We start from the raw sequence: 17,075 nt of genomic DNA, 5'->3' as shown, positions 1-17,075 counted from the left end.
TCAGCAAATAGTTGTTACCTCAATCAATTGCAGTGCAGGTGCCTCTGGCTAGAACTACTGCCACTCGATGGACATAAATGGCAATTGCACCGTTCTGACCTGTCAACTAGGTCATGAGCACTGGCTCCAGCGCTTCCCCTTGTAGGCAGCCTGCCTTGCTCCCTTCGCTCCCTGACACCATCTGTTCCCCCTCCCGCCAAGTCCTCCTCTGGGTGAGGTAGCTCTGGGGATGTTTGCATACCAAACGCTTAGCTAATTGATATTCTGTCACAATCTGCTCAACAAATGTTAGGCTTTTTTGTATTTTATTATTATTTAGTGACACTTCGGTTATATTTTTAGCCAGGTTGAGGAGGGAAAAGAAGGAGTTACTTTAGCAGGCAGGAAATGTATTGCCAGGTCTTTTCTTGCCTGGCATTCATTCTCCTAAGCATCTGGAAGTGTCTCTGATGGACAGAGTGCAGGATATGATCTGATCTGACGTTATCAGCATATATCCTGGGCAAATTCAGTGTGAGGATGAAGACCTCCTTTTTGTGCTTCTCTGTGTTCTATGTTGTCACCCTTTATGGATGGTACACTCATCTCATTCTAAAGCAGCCAGCCTTGCTCAGCCTTGGTGGACACCTGTGTGGGAGCCACAATAGCAAGGTCTGCTGCTCTGCTGGAAGTAGGGAAGGTGGCAGGCCTGGACCAGAACTTTGTAATGAGGGTCCCTCCGTCAGCAAGAAGCACATCTTATTCTTGTTTAAATGTCACAATGTTCTTGGTAATCAAGAGAGAAATTAAAACAAACCCAGACAGAATAGTCATCCTTAAAGGCTGCTAGCAACACCGAGAATTACACACAATTATTCTATCTGAAGGGCCTTGGAGTTCTTAATGAAAATGAAATCATTTTAATGATATCCTACTTTTTAACTTCTCAGGGAACACTAACTAATAGGAGCAATTATTGCCCCAGAAAGTGTGTGGTGCAGTGGACAGAGCCTGGTCTCTTGAATCAGGAGACAGTGGAGTATCTGTTTCCACCGAGCTGCTGCTGACTTCGATTTTCACCCAGTTCAGATGGATGCACAGTACTTTGTTCTCATGCAGGGAGGCTGAGGAGAATCCTGTTGGGCAGAACTTGTCCATCCAACCAAGGCAGACTGTGCTTTCTAAAAAATCATGCACCTACACTGACCCATCAAAAACTCCCTTCATATCCCACTACCAAATATGGCAATCAAATGGATTTACTCATCTCTCTGAGAAGAAAGGAATAGAGTGAACCTTCATGAATCTCCAGTCAGTATAATTCCCCTTTAATGGGAATTAAATTACAGTCTCAATAATGCCTGATGACAGTTCTGCTTTCTAGTCTTATACAGAAATTACTCCTCTAGCTTTAAATCCTCATTGTCTCTGATAGAGGAAATGAATGATTGGTCAAGTAACAGGATTGCCATGTTCTAGGGGATAGAAGGAGTAGAAAGAACAGATTGATGAGTAGATGATAGAATAAGTAAATAACAGGCTTGCGACTCTTTGGTAAGTCAGACAGGGATGCTGGGCTGGGCCGGAGAGCTATTTGTTTTGGAAATTACTTGAAAGCTGATCGTTTCTGGAGTTACATGAACCTGGGAAATAGTAAACACTAAATTTCACAGAATTTCATAGGTGGAAGAAATCTTTAATGTCATCTAGTCAAATTTCCCAAGAGATGCCTAAAAGACCTGTACAGACTCAATTTACTAGAAACTGTTTCTGATTTTAAGCACTTTATTAACAAGAAATCCCAGCAAAGATTTTAAAAATGACCCCCATATGTTACAGTTCCGATTGTTACTTCATGATGCTGGGAAAGTGACTTCGCTTTTATGGGCCTTTGCTTACAATGTGTGTGACCTTGGGCAAGTCACTTTACCTTTCTGGACATTAGTTTCCTTATCTAAAAACAACCCCGGCCCTGCCTTGGCTGCCTCTCAGGGTAGATAATGGGCTAAAGAAGATGCTATTAGTAGAAATGTCTTGCTAACCACTAAGGTATGGTGCACATTTTAAAATACTGTATACAATTGTTATTAGCTCTTGCATTCCACAGCCAGGGACATACCACTTGCTAGGTAAGAGTAGCAATGTTTCATCCTCTCCATTCTACCCAGAGTTTTCCCCCCCTTGCCCATAATTCTCCCCCATAGAGTTGGCCACAGATGGGTCCCTATAAGAGCATTCTTCAAGGGATCCTGTGTTTTTTCATGAAAAACAAGGAATGGGCTTGTGCAGCCACACTGTCTGCCAGGGTAACAGCCAGCAGACAGTGAGGCTTTCAATGGGAACAGCTGCAGGCCTCTCGCTTTTCCCCGCATCGTCAACCACCAGGCCACTTGTCCCCAGGCCTTTATCAGCGTGGGTGAACCCCACGGAGCACGGCAACAACGAGCCAGAGGATTCTCAGACTCTTCGTTCTAAGTCACAGTGGAACCTCATAATGGCACAGATTGTTGTTCATTCTACTGGGCATTTAGTAAGTGTTTATTATGAGTCAGGTCCTGTGCCAGCCACTGGGGATAAGAGATGAGTCAGATGTGCTGCCTGCCCTTGAGACCTCACAGTTTAGTGGGAGAAACAGACTCATGAGTGTCATACTCAGGATAGGATATGACCAAAGCCTGCAGTGTCTGGGCACAGCTGATGGATCACTTAAATCTGTCCGAGGGCTCAGGCTCAGGGGATGCTTCTCAAAAGAGATAAGGTCTAAACTGGATCTTAATAGGGGTGTAGAAATTCACCAGGCAATAAGGGGTGGGGGCACACTGCAAACAGAGGGAGCTGCAAGGACAAAGGCACAGAGATGTGAAAGGGCATCTTGTTCTGGGCACAGTAGTCATTGAGGCTGGAGTGTATGTTACACATCAGGAAGTGGAAAGACCTGAAACAGGACAGGTAGTGGGGTCCAAGGAGCCTGGCCTTTATGATGTCATGGAGACCACTGAAGAGTTTTAGGGAGGAGAATGTCATGGGCAGGTAAGGCTCTTACAGCACTTGGGTGGCAGTATGGGGGATGGGTGGGAACGGAGAGAGATGAGAAATGATCTGAGGGTATTGAAGGAAGGGACAGATCCTAGAAAGATGTAGAAGGTAGAATTGATAGATCTTATTAAAAATTCTAGGAGCTTCTGGGACAGGAAATTAAAATAGAAGGGAGGCAGACTGAAAATTTAGTGAGGGCCCACAGGTAAGATGACAAGATATCTTGCATCCAGCAAATCAGACCTTGACTTCACCTTCTTGACTGCCTGGCCAAGATGGTCTGTGTAATGTTTGTGGACGATAGGTCAAAACTAGTTGCTTTGTCAAGGAAGAAGCCCTCCCCAGGCAGAGGAAGGTTAAGGATTGACAAATAGCTGTGCCAGGATCTCCATATTGCGTCCTGTCTAGATCCATGCATTACCATAAGGACTGCATAACTCAGAATGCTCTGCTGCCTGCAGGATACAACTACACACCAAGCATAGGGACAGATTCCCGGAAGACTTGGTATTTGAGAGGGGTCTTGAAGGAAAGCAAAGGAAAAATAACTACCATAAAATGATATCCTACCTGGTTGGCCCTTTCCTAGAAGTATACCTGGAAGGCTCTAGAACAGCACTGTGCAACAGAACTTTCTGTAATGACAGAAATGGCCTTCTGTGTTGTCCAATTCAGTAGCCACCAGTCACATGTGGCTATTGAAGCACTTGAAATATGGCTAACATGACCGAGGGACTGAATGTTTTAAATTTTATTTTATGTTCCTTTAAAGGCAAATAGCCAAAGGTAGCGAGTGGCTGCCACGTTGGACAGTGCAGCTCGGAGTCCACTGAGCATGTCCAGACTCTGCTTCACAGGATCCTTCCCTGCTTTGCTCCCCTGGGGACCCTCGCCTGTCTCGTCTCACCTGGTGTAGTCCCTCCCGTCTGACATACAGATTGGCTACCTTCCAGCTTCCAATGGTGGCTCTGTTTCCCAGTCATCGATTTCTTCTCTGTCACCACAGCAGAGCCTGGTGACGGGGTGTGATGCAGCCTTGCTGCCTCCCCAGCCTGTGCTGGAGTGTGGGCCTAGACACAGCAGCTTCACAGAAGCCTCTCCTGCCGCTTCTGGCCCTCCACTAGGCCTTGGTCATTCCCTCCCTTCTTTTCCTGGCTACTTCAGCCAGCCAGTTAGTAATCTGGAATATTCTTTGATGTTTTCCCTCCCTGAGAACTTGAGTCAGAGGATGGAACAGTTGGGATGGAGATGTGTGTGATTTGGGGTGGGGTGTGTATGTGTGTAACTGGTTGCACAGATGCTTTGAGGTTTCTGGAAGTAGGTGAAGGGCTCCATCCTCTGGGGGCTTTTCTGTCAGGCATTTTTAACTCTGATTTGTATAAAAATAGCAATAATTGATAGATTGATTACATTTGTGGATGGAAAAGATGGCTTCAGGATCCAAGAAACAAAAAGTTTCTTGACAAGCCAAAGCACTGGGCCAGATTTTACTTGATTATATGTAATGATGACAAAGTTCCGATCCTGTATTTGGGTCTAAATGGCTAACTGCCTAGGTAGCAATATGTGATTGAGAACAGCGGTCCCCAACCTTTTTGGCACCAGGGACCAATTTCATGGAAGACAATTTTTCCACAGGCCAGGGGCATGGGGAGTGGAGTGTCATGGGTCAGGGGACAATGGTGCGGAGCTCAGGCAGTGATGCGTAGCCTGTTTCCTAACAGGCCACGGACCAGTACCGGGCCACGGCCTGGGGATTGAGGACCACAGATTTAGAAGACTTGGTGGCTTTAGCTGACTGTGAATTAGTGGTGGATAAAAAGAAAATTAAAATACTCTTGGAATGTGCCAATAGAATAGCATCCAACAAGAGAGTGATAGGCGTGCTCACTCCTCCACTGATTAGACTACACCTAGATCATTGTTACAGGTTCTGAGAGCCTCTCTTTAAAAAATAAAAAAAAAGGACTGACTAACTCAAACTGAGGGGATTGACCACAATGGAGAACGGACTGGTAACCTGCCATACAAGGACCTGGGACAAGTGAGCCTTAGAAGAGCAGACCATGGGGACAGAGTCATTGTCCTTAGTCTCTGGAGGGCAGTCACAGAGGGCTGCAGAGGGCAGGGCAAAAATAAATGAGTGAAAACTTGAGCACATTTCAACTCAGTACAAGGAAAATGTTTCCAGTTCTCAGAACTGTGATTTCTGGTTGTCTAAGCTGCCCAGGCAGAGTTTAGTGGAGACCCTGGAGGAACGATCTCAAACATGCCCCAAAGGCAGCCTGCTCCAACACTACCTGTCCCCACCGTGACGGATGGCTAACTCAGAGTGTGTAGGCCCTATACCGGCTGACCCCGTTTAGCTTACGGGTTCTATATTAAGTGTCAGACTCTTCTCCTTCTAGCTCAGCATTCTAATTAAATAACCTTGGCTCCTTGCATGTGGAAAACAGGTTTCAAGCACAGAACCCCTAGCACCAAGCAGAATGGCAACATAATTTTAGCTCCTGAGCAAAATGAGTCTCACAATAGCGTCAGTACAGTGTGCACATTAACATTTGAATATGCTGTATAATAAGCGTGTTAATTACTCTGAGAAGAATACTTGAAGAATAAAATAAGCTGTGATCATTAGAGGAGAAAGGGGTTAGCAATTTATGGCATGGGCTGCTGCTTGATATTCAAAAATACATGACAGCTCTCATCACAGGTAAAAAGAGAATTATTAGGATTATAAAAATGTAATGATAGTGGTAGGTAGTGATCAAAATTTTAAAGGAAATAAATTTGTGGTAGAGGTTTTTTTTTTTTAACATATTCAGATTTACTACTAATAAAAATGTGTCCCCCTTTGGTTGTTTGGTTCCTTTGGGTAGTTTGAAATGTGAACCCATTGCTGTAGGACTAACCTCAGCTTTGTAGAAATGGCTGGCAGAGTCTTCACCAGAGATGAGAGGCTGAGATGGAGAGGCCTCATGTTGGACACAGGGACTTGATAATCACCTTGTGCTGGAATAGAAGCTGTAATGGAGAGCTGGAACCACACCTCCTGGATGACGTAGACCAGCTGTTCTCAAAGTCTGATTTACATACCTCTCAGGGATCCTGATCCTCTTTCAGCAAAGCCATAAGGTCAAGATTATTTTCATAATAATATTAAGATGTTATTTCACTTTTTCACATTGTTGAATGACTATATATTATATAATTACATTTATATGAAATGTCCAGAATAGGTAAATCCCTAGAGAAGAAAAGCAGGCCAGGCCTGGTGACTCACACCTATAATCCCAGCACTTTGGGAGGCCCAGGCAGGAGGATTGCTTGAGGCCCGGAGTTCAAGGCTGCAGTGAGCTACGATAATACCACTGCACTCCAGCCTGGACTACAAAGTGAGAACCTGTCTCTAAGAAAAAATAATTCACATAAGAATTTTAAAGTACACAATTCAATGGCATTTAGTACATTCACAGTGTTGTACAAATGCCACTGCCACCTAGTTCCAGACCTAGTTCCAGAACATTTTCATCACTACAAAAGGAACTCTGTACCCTTTAGGCAGTCACTTCCCTCTGGTCTACCCCAGTACCCAGCAACTACTTATCTGCTTTTCTTGTTTTCTTTCTTTCTCTCTTTTTTTTTTTTTAGAGACAGTGGTGATGTGCCACCAAGCCCATTAATTTTTTAATTTTTATTATTTTTATTAATAGAAACAGGATCTCAATATGTTGCCCAGGCAGGGTGATCCTTCCATCTCAGCCTCCTGAGTAGCTAGGACTATAGGCATGTGCCACTATGCCTGGCTAATTTTTTTTATTTTTATTTCTTTGTAGTGATGGGGTCTTGCTATGTTGCCCAGATGTTATTTGAATTTTACCACACACACCAAAAGTAAAGTTTGTATATTGTAGCACATGGAAGATTCTTCCCATCTAGAATAGAAGCTTCTCGAGGGTCTTCTAACCCTAGAAGTTCTCTTTGTATATGTGTTGTTTGAAGTGAGCACATGAAGTTCTTCTCTTTGCAGGTTTCTCAATAGCCATAATTCTTAAAGTAATGAAATATTTTCCTTATTCCCCCGACATTCTAGGTCCTTTAAAACTTTGGACCCCAACCCTGGGGCCATGGCCTGGTATTGGTCCGTGGCCTGTTAGGAACCAGGCTGTGCATCACCGCCTGAGTTCCACACCCCCGCACCTCAGTCCATGGAAAAATTGTCTTCCATGAAACCAGTCCCTGGTGCCAAAAAGGCTGGGGACCCCTGCTTTAAAACACTTCTTTTGACTTTGCCTATGCTAGTTCCTCTACCTGAAATATCTTTTCTGTCAACCTGGAAAGCTACTACTTGTCCTTTGAAGCCCATCTAAAATGACACTCCCTCCATGAAATGTTCCTGGGCCACCACTCCCCAGACACCCCAGGAATTGGTCCCTTCTGCCTCTCTGGGTTTCTAGAGTACTTTGGTCCTATTCTTTCTTTATAATTCATTCCTGATATAAGAGCTTGTCACATTGTATCACAGTTAGAACACATCACTTTTTGTTAATGCCTGTCTCCCCTAAAGGCGACTCTTAAAAGCCAGAGTGTCTTCTTATTATCCCTGAAGCGCAGCATGCATGAGCACGTGTGCACACATGTACATACACGTGCACATGCACACACCTGCGCACGCCAAATAATGTGCTAATTTATAACTATATGTTAAATACTTTTTAGAGGCTTTAGAAATATTAACTCATTTAATCTTTATAAACTTATTTAATCCTTATAAACTTATATACATTTTACAGATGATTCAAATGAGCAAACAAAAACTTTCAGGTCAGGAAGAGATGTTAAAACAGCAAAACCATGTGATAGCATCTGGTATCAAACATGGCATGTGGTTGGTACTCAATAAATGCCTGTTTCTTCTGACAAAAGAAACATGGCTAATAATAAGTAAATGAAAGAGATTCATTTTTATGACTTGTCAACATTTAGGAAGATGTTTCCATATTTTTCAGACTTCATAGTGTGTTAGAGCTGGGAGGGACCTTGGGGTGTCCTGGTGCAAGACAGAGATATGGTGGGAGAGCTCTAGGGTAATCTCGTAGAAGTAACAGGGATCTGGAGCTTAAGGGGAGAGATTAGGAGGAGGAAAAGAAGCCAAGAGAGTGAAGGAGCTTAAGATTATTCAGCTAGCAGTTTGGAAACACCCTACCCAGAAGAAAGGCTGAGGAAGGCAGGGGAACTAGGAGATGGTGGAGTCACAGAGCAGTGCAGGGTGCCCAGAGCATGTACTCTCAATGCGGGAGACAGAGTTTCAAAGTCAAAGAGCACTTCAAGGCTTAACAACAAAAACCAGTTGTAGTCCTTTGTCCCAACCAACCCCCATTGAACTCTCCAGGGGCAACTACCAGCAACTTTTAGCTGTTACTTCTGATGTTTGCATCCATATTTATAAACACATGTTTCTATTGCTATTTCTTGATTTTTCCATTTTAGACATTATCTATTGACTTCCTACTATTAGACGTTTAGGATTTTGCTCTCTCCTACCACCCCTAAAAGCCAGGTGGGCACTGGTGAATTGGAAAGCAAGTGACCCATCTAAAAGGGAGGCAGCTACTACTCAGCAGGTTATTGCCAGGGAATGTAGCTCCACACTGGCAGATTGTGTCAGTCAAAATAGGTTCATTTGTAAGTAATAAACACAACAAAAAGACTGACCTAACAATAAAAGCTCACACTAAAAGTCTAGGGTAATTCAGGCTTCAGGGTTGGTTTGATTTAGCAGATCACCAATGTCATCAAAGCTGACTTTGACGTGAGATGGCCGCCAACAATTCCCAGAGCTACATAAGTCCTTGTCCATATCCAGAGAGATTAAAAAGTCACCTCTAGAAGCCTCTTTCTCAGGAGCCTGTAGCGAACATCTGTTAATGTAAATTGGGTAAGACCTACATGTAACATACTATAAGCCCTGCTCAGGTTGTTGTAGAAAGAACCTGGATGTCTGGTAAAAAAACAGGGGCTTCCTAGTAGCCCCCTGCTGTCTCACAACTTTTCACTAAACAGCATCTGAAGAAAGGGGAAAATTAAGACTCTCCAACACCGTAGAAAATCTGACAGAAATCTAATGCCAGAATCTTGGCAGCATCTCTGTTCTATTAAAGTGCATGTTGCAGCTGTATTAAGAAAAAGTGACCCAATTTAGAGCTCATCTCATACCCACCCTGATTTCATAAATGGACTGCCTAAGGGAGGAATGCCCTGGGACTCCCCTCCCATGTAAACTGTCCCCTGCTGCTGGGACATCAGCCCTCTGGGAACAGATCTCTGGGGCAGGCAGAACCCCTTTTCCCAGCATCTGCAACCATGGTCAGCACCCTCCTCTGCCAGCTTGCTTGCTTTTTTAACTTGAATTTCATTTGTTTCAGAGTAATACATGGGCAGAGTTTTAAATGTTAAACAGGACTACTCCAAAGTGTGTTATCAAAAATGGCAGTCCCCTGCCTCAGCCCTGCCCACCTCACTCATTCTCCAGAGACTGCTTTCAGTTCTTTCAGCGGATGCTTCTGGAGTTTGCCTCCTTTTATATGAACATTGTGACTATTACTCCTTTTTAAAACAAATTTCAATGTTAATATTAACCGTTGACTTCCTACTATGAAAAATAAGAATTTTGCTCTCTTCATCCTCACTCCCGCACATTTTTTACTTCCCCTTCCTTTCAGGATTGGTCATCCATGTTCATGTGGCTCTGTATCAAATATTTACAGGTGATTATAAGACCTACATGTAACATACTGTAATTATATTTCTTTCCTTGTACAACTTTTAATTTTTCCTGGGGTTAAGAACTACCTCTTTTTGTTTTTCATTTGCTTAATTTTCTGTGCCTAAAAGAGCTGTGCAGCAGCCCTGACTGTTATTCCCTGGCAGCCGTGGGAGTCCTCGGCCCTCGTTCTAGTCTGCACAGGATTGCCGCCGGGCCTACTGCACAGCTACCATTGTGGGAGTGTGTTCGCCAGCAGCTTCCTGAAAAAGAGGGCACAGAGGGTCGATATTCTGCGACCTTGAATGTATGAAAATATCTTCATTCTAGTCTCACTCTCAGTTTGGCTGTGTAAGTTCTAAGAGGAAGTAACTTTCTTCAGAATTTTGAAGATGTCAAATTGCTCCACCATCTTCTAGTTTCCAGTGTTGTATTTATTTATTATTATTATTTTTTTTTTGAGATAGAGTCTTGCTCTGTTGCCAGGGCTACAGTGCTGTGGCGTTAGCCTAGCTCACAGCAACCTCAAACTCCTGGGCTCAAGCGATCCTCCCGCCTTAGCCTCCCAAGTAGCTGGGACTACAAATGCTCACCACCACACCCGGCTAATTTTTTGTTTCTATTTTTAGTTGCCCAGCTAATTTTTTCTATTTTTTTAGTAGAGACAGGTTGCTCAGGCTGGTCTTGAACTCCTGAGCTCAAGCAATCCTCCCGCCTCAGCCTCCCAGAGTGCTAGTCTTATGTTGTATTGAGAAGGCTCATGCCATTTTGATTTCTGATCCTTTAATTATGATTTTTTTAGCCTCTTAGGACACTTTCAGGATCTTTAGTTTTCTATGATTTCATTGCGATAGTCTTGGTGGGCCATTTCAATCTGGAATCCCAAAGGCATTGTGTTGTATTATTGCTTGATAATTTCATTCTTTATGGCTATAGGGACTAAAAATACTGACATTTGAGGGTCCCTCAATGAAAATGCCATCTTGTTTCCTAATCACCCTAGGGCAATGGCCACTAGTCTTTAAGACCTACCAGTGGACACAGAGTTCCCACAGAAGCCCTTTTTAGTGCCTCTCTCGCAAATATGAATGGATATTCAAGGATGATCATATACTCAGGAAAGACTCTAAAATAAGAATCAGAACTCTGAGTTACCACAAGGAACTTGGAGAAAATGGAGAAAATTCAGAGATCAGAATAAAAATAAAACATGTACATATTAATGTACATTAATTAAATGTACATTAAATGTAATTAAACATGTACATATTAATATACATATTAAATATAAATCCATATGTAAATGTTTATTTTTATATATTTGTAGATACTTATGTTTATAATGATGATGTCACTGCACTCTAGCCCAAATATAAAGAAATATAAACATATTTATATTTATAGAGACATATATTTACGCAATAGTTCTTTATACATCTGAACACAAGTCCCTTATCAGATACATTATTTGCAAATATTTCCTCCCATCCCATGCATTGTCTTTTCATTTTCTTGATAGTCCTTTGAAACACCAAGTTTTTAATTTTCATAAATTCAATTTATCTGTTTTCCTTTTTTGTGCTTTTGGTGCCCTGTGGTCACTCCTGTGTTTTCTTCCGAGTCTTTAGTTTTAGCTCTTACATCTAGGTCTATGACCCATTTTGAGTTAATTTTTGTAAATGGTGTGAGTTAGAGGGTCCAATTTCATTCTTTGCATGCAGATAGCTAATTGTCCCACATACCATTTATTGAAGATTATTCTTTCCCTCATTGGATTGTCTTGACACCCTTGTTGAAAAGTAATTGATAAAGATTTTTCAAAGATAATATCTAGTTTAGGCAAGGGTAAGGGGAATTCCTGTATACTTCTAATGGCAGTATAAAAAGTAGTACAGCCTTTAGAGGGCAATTTGGCTATGCGTGTACAGGTTTGAAATGTGTATACTCTCTTCGGGAACTGTACTTCCAGGGATTTATTCCAAGGAGCTAATTATATACAAAGATGTTATGTCTAATGGTGAACAACTGGAAATAATCTAAATGTCTATTAGTGGAGACCAGGTGAGTAAATTATGCTCCATCCATATGATACAGCCTTTCAAAATGATGAAGTAAATCTATATTTATTGACTTCAAGCAATCACTGTGACCTATTCCTAGGTGAAAAATAAAAGCACACTACAAAGCAACATTTATAGTAAAATTCCATTTATAAAAATTATATAGTTTATATACACATTCATAGAGAGCTAGCTTGGAAAATATTCACAAAACTGGTAACAATGGTGCCTCTAGGTAATGAGATTTTGGCTGGCTTTTATTTTTTTCTTTATACTTTTTTGCATTGCATGAATTTGCTACATGAATATGTATTGTCTTTATACCCAGAAAAAGAAAAGATATTTTCATTTTGTAGAAGAATGTCCTCAAGGAGTATATATTGTAGGAGATTATTCAATTCAATGCCATGGAAATATGTCCATAATACACTGTTAATTGAAAACAGGTTACATTATCATCCCACTTTTGAAAATTAAAAAAAATGTAATATATACAGTATTTCCTAGGTATACTTTTTTTCACTTCTTACAATTTCTGAAATAAGAATATCTCTTATAATTGAATGATATATTTCATGTAGTGGGTGCCCTCTCCCTGCCTCCTGAAACGCTGTTATTAATGAGATGATGCTGCTAACTAGCCGAGACTCGAGAAAATGCCGTATGTGTGTGGAGAAAAGACTGGCTGGAGGAATAGACACCAAAACCTGAACAGTGTGCTTAGCCCTTTAAAAAAAGCCTTAGACAGAAATTTATTCTTTTTTTCTTTTTGTGTAAGTATAGTGTCCAAGTTTTCTATAGTACACACATAGATAAACATAAAAAGAAACTGGGAGCCTGGCTGCCCTGATTTTCAAGGAAAAATTAGAGTGTGAGGGTATTTCGGACTTTTGGCCTTTATCAAAATAAGGGACTCGCAAATTAGGGACCAGATAAGCCAGAGTTTAGAGTGAGGGACGACTGAACTGCTGCAGGCCACTGCACGGCCCCTGGCCAGGCAGGCGCAGGTAAAGTGAGCTGGAGAACAGATGGCAGGGTTCAGGCAGCAGGAGCTGGACACCTGGATCGGTCTTAGTACTGTGTGGACAGGGGAATCCCTGTGAAGTGTGAGAGGGTCCAGATGGTGGGGATGCTGGCTAATTATGAAGAAGGGCACTCAGATATTTTCCAGTTTAGCTCAGGGGCATGTTCCAAGTTCCGCAAGAGAAACCAAGGACTGTGTGAAACAGAAAACAAGTCTGACCATTGAAGAGTCAAAAACATATCGGTTTGGGGGTGATCCCTTCCCTCCTCAGTCAAAGAGTTGGGTAACTACAGAAAACAAAGGACAAGGAGCAGAGGTGGAGGACTGATGGCCACAGCAGAATGTTACTGGCTCTCAAGGAGGCCAGTGAGTTCTGGGACTCTGCTTAGGGAGGAACTCAGGCCTGCAGTGACTGTGGCTGGGGCGCAGAGGAGAGTGCCAGGCACTGCACCAGGTAGCAACTTCACCCACAAGATCATGTCTGATCCTCACAACACAATGGTCCTGAGATGAGCAGCCTGAGGCCCAGAGAGGTTATGTGGTTTGTGCTAAAGCATATAGCCAGTAAGTGATGGAATGGGATTCCCGTCTCAGTGGAGTCCTTCCCTAACAAGGGAAAACCACTGAACAAAGTTGTATTAGTACATACCTATCATACTAGGGTGGAAAAAGCAAGTTTCTAAAAAGAAAATCTTGAACATTAAAGAAAGATATGTATAGTATAGGAAAAAAAGCTGCAAGGATATACAACTTAATGGTGGGTATAGCTCGATGGTAGGAACTTAATTTTAAATTTTTTTATTTTCCCTGTATAAACACGTAAATCTTCTTAAAGCAGGATCAAAGTAATGAGAATTACAGTGAGCCTTTAATGACAGAGAACTCCAGCTTATTAGCTATGTGAGTTTTAGCAAACCCATTTGACTTTGCTGAGTCTGTTTCCTAAATACTAAAAAAGGTGGATTATAGTCCTGTGCCAGGAAGCTGTTGCCAGGATTAACTGAGAGGCAATGTACACAAAAGTCCGAAGCACAGTTCTTGGCATAAGGATGGTGCTTAATAAATATTAGCACTCTTGGTAGTCACAGCTCTTCCTTGTTGCCCCAGGAAGACCTAGCAACTACAGCTGGTTTCAGAGAGCAGAAAGGAACCTGGTTCCTTTGGCAGGGGACCCTTATTGGACCTGGAGCTGCCTGTACACCTGACACTTTCCCCTCCTCTGTTTTTACCATGTGGAGACTAATAGGATCTCATTTCTTAACCCATTTTCACCTATTTGCCTCTCCCTCTCAAGTTGTCTCAATAATCTCAGCTGCCTAGATGGTATTTTTTAGTACATGTGACATTGTTTTCAACATAATACATGTTTACAAAGCATCTACTATATTCTAAAGATGGCCCCAAGCTCCTTCTCTCCATTCATACCATCCAGAAATATTTGTTTGAGTTCACACACAGCCTAGTTGAGGAGTTAGATCCTTCAACAACTACCATTTGTTGTCGACTGCTATAACAGAGGTATATGCATCACACTGTGGAAACTGGGGGTGGGGGGTGGTTTGTTCTTACCAGTGTACACATATGTACAGAAGAAGATGGGAAGAATGAAGTATTTAGTATTTAAAGAGTAATGATTTCATCACCCTGTATTATGCATCAGTTTCATATACTGCCTTTACTAAAGACAAAATATACCCATTCTGTTATATTGGTTTCAAAGCCAGTTAAACCAATGCCTTAGTGGGGTTGTTTCCTCTCATCTTCAGACTTATGAAAGTCTATCCACAGCCACAAAGTTTGTGGAAGGCTTGGATCATCTGATGACTTGACAGATAATATACTGTTGCTGAGGCTTTGGGCTGGGGAGCAGGTCCAAGGAGTTACAAACTAGCTCAGAGTGTTCTCAGACATTTTCAAGCTTTTTGGAATACATACCTATTCTGATTAACAGGCAGTTTGAAGACTCAAAGGGGTGCCAAAACCTGGCATTATTTGATGTTTTTATTACTTGTTGGTCAAACCGTAACATAAATGAAAGTAAAAAGAAATTCACCCATAGTTCAGTCTCCCTAACTAAGCTATTTTTACTTTTCCTCATTCCCTTCTAGCTCTTGTTCAAATCCATAAATCCATGGACATCGTAATTGCAGATTAGATACAATTATATATTCTACATCTTTTTCACACACAGAATGATGTTAAGTAGAGCAATATTCAAAACCCGGGCCCTGTGACAACAGTCCCTTCAGGCCTATAGACTGACAGTCCCGTAGATGTTGGCAAGGCAATGAGACACACCCTGTTCTGCCTGTGTTATTTATGCCTCTGGCAGTGAAGCCCCTGACAAAGAAGCATGTCACTGGAACACATGCTCTTTGTTCACAGAGGTGCATGCCAGCACCGGCTGCGTAAGAAGGGACAGTGCCCCATCTGTAGTCTCTCCTTTGGCTCTTTTGCTTATTTGCTGCACATTGTAGCTATGTTTATTAATTACTTTGTAGCTTAATACTATAAAACACACATTCATCTGTGAGCTATGTACCATGGGGAAAGAGTCCTTCATACCCTCCAGTTGGCCATGATGAGAGGACAGGGTCTCAAGATTTGCCCTGGTTCTTTCTAAGAATCAACACCACCTCCCCCGTGAGCCACCAGGTAACCACTCTCTCTAGCACAGAGCTACACATTTAAGGTCCCTTCAGCATCTCCCCTTTTCCTACAAGATGACACCTGCATGTTGTTTGGTATTAAAAGCTGTCTGTAACTGTTCCCAACCTACTACTCCAAAGCAGTCCTTTCATGCTGTCTCCACTCCAGCCAGACTGGTGATGTAGCAGAAAAGATGACAGGCTTGGGAGTCAGACCTTTCTGGGTCTAAACTCTTGCTCCACCTCTTGCTGGCCCTGCAGTTTAAAGTTCTGAGTCAGTTCCTCATCTGTAAAAAAATTAAATTATCACCTACTTCACAGGGTTGTCTGAGGATTAAATGAGAAAGAATGTCAAGCCCCTAAAAGCAGATGCTCAATAACTGCTTATTAGTCCACAGAACCGATTTGGTATTTTGGTGTAAAAGCCTTCATTGCATAGCCCTGTGGTTCTCATAAACTTACAGCTACAGACCTCTTGTAACCTCCTGAAAACATCCTGCTCCATCTTCCCTTGTTCTAAAGATCTCTGCTAAGACTACAAAAGGGGTCAAAAAACTACATACGGGAAAGTTTTTGCCTTTTTCCATAATCCTTCTAAAACTTTCATCTTCAAATATTCATTATTTTAAAAACTTACATGATTGGTTTAAAACAAAGTTTAGGCTGCTTGCCACTGAATAAACTTAGGTAAAATGGGAAGGGGGGGACTTTCTTAACTTCCATGAAACCTTAGGTTACTGCATAGAATTTTAAGTTTTTCTCTAAAAAATTGTTCTCTCCCCCTCCCCCCCCCGTCCTGCTACGGAATAAAATTAATAGTTCTTAACTTTTGGTGCCTCTTGTTTATACTAGAAATAAGAGATCTGTTTTGACACATTATGCATTTACGTATTTTAAGCCGAGTATAACGTTAATTCCCGGTGGTGTGCCAAGCACTCTCACCCTAACCTGGTGCTCTAACCCCTGGGACCCTATGAGTCAGACCATTACAAAGGCTGCCTGCCAGGCTTCAGCAAACTTAGGCCATCAAGAATTTACACACCTCACAGGGGAGCCCTAAGGAATAAATGAGATAAAAGTCTGCAAAAAAGAGGCCCTATTAGCAATGCTAATTGTTTCCTCCGCTACCTCTTGGTAAAATGTTAGAAAACCGAGGGAGATTCTCCTGAACTGGGGGGGGGGGGGGGGGGGGGGAGATGCTCGGCTGCCCTGTGGCTTAGGCAAGCGGCCCAGGCTGCCCCGTCCCCGGCCAGCAGCCCGCCACAGCCCTCGAAAGCCGACTCCACCCGGTGCCACGCGGTACAACTCCCGCCGGCCGCGACTCCATCCCGACCCGGGTCCTCCGCAGCATTTCGGACACCACTCCGCAAGGAGACAGCGGGGTTCAGGCTGTTGGCCCCAGACTGTGTGGGAGGCAAAAGGCGAACCTCAAAGCCTTCTGTCCTGGGCTCTCTTGACTCGCGCCTCCGCAGGCGTCGGGCTGGCTCCGGCGAGCCTCCGCGGACGCACTTAGCTTCAGGGACCCCCGAAGCCGGACTGGACAGCTTCTCACCAGCCCGCCCCTG

At 42.7% G+C, this 17,075-nt stretch overlaps 1 protein-coding gene across 1 annotated transcript in view; it reads right to left on the bottom strand.

Annotated features, from left to right (window-relative positions):
* HEMGN (hemogen) overlaps nt 1-17,075 on the bottom strand; it is a 38,464-nt gene that overhangs the window by 18,933 nt on the left and 2,456 nt on the right. The gene's annotated exons all lie outside the window — the stretch shown is intronic.

The sequence above is a fragment of the Lemur catta genome, chromosome 10, assembly GCF_020740605.2.
Source record: "Lemur catta isolate mLemCat1 chromosome 10, mLemCat1.pri, whole genome shotgun sequence".
Taxonomy (NCBI): domain Eukaryota; kingdom Metazoa; phylum Chordata; class Mammalia; order Primates; family Lemuridae; genus Lemur; species Lemur catta.
This window is presented reverse-complemented; position numbering and strand designations above follow the sequence as displayed.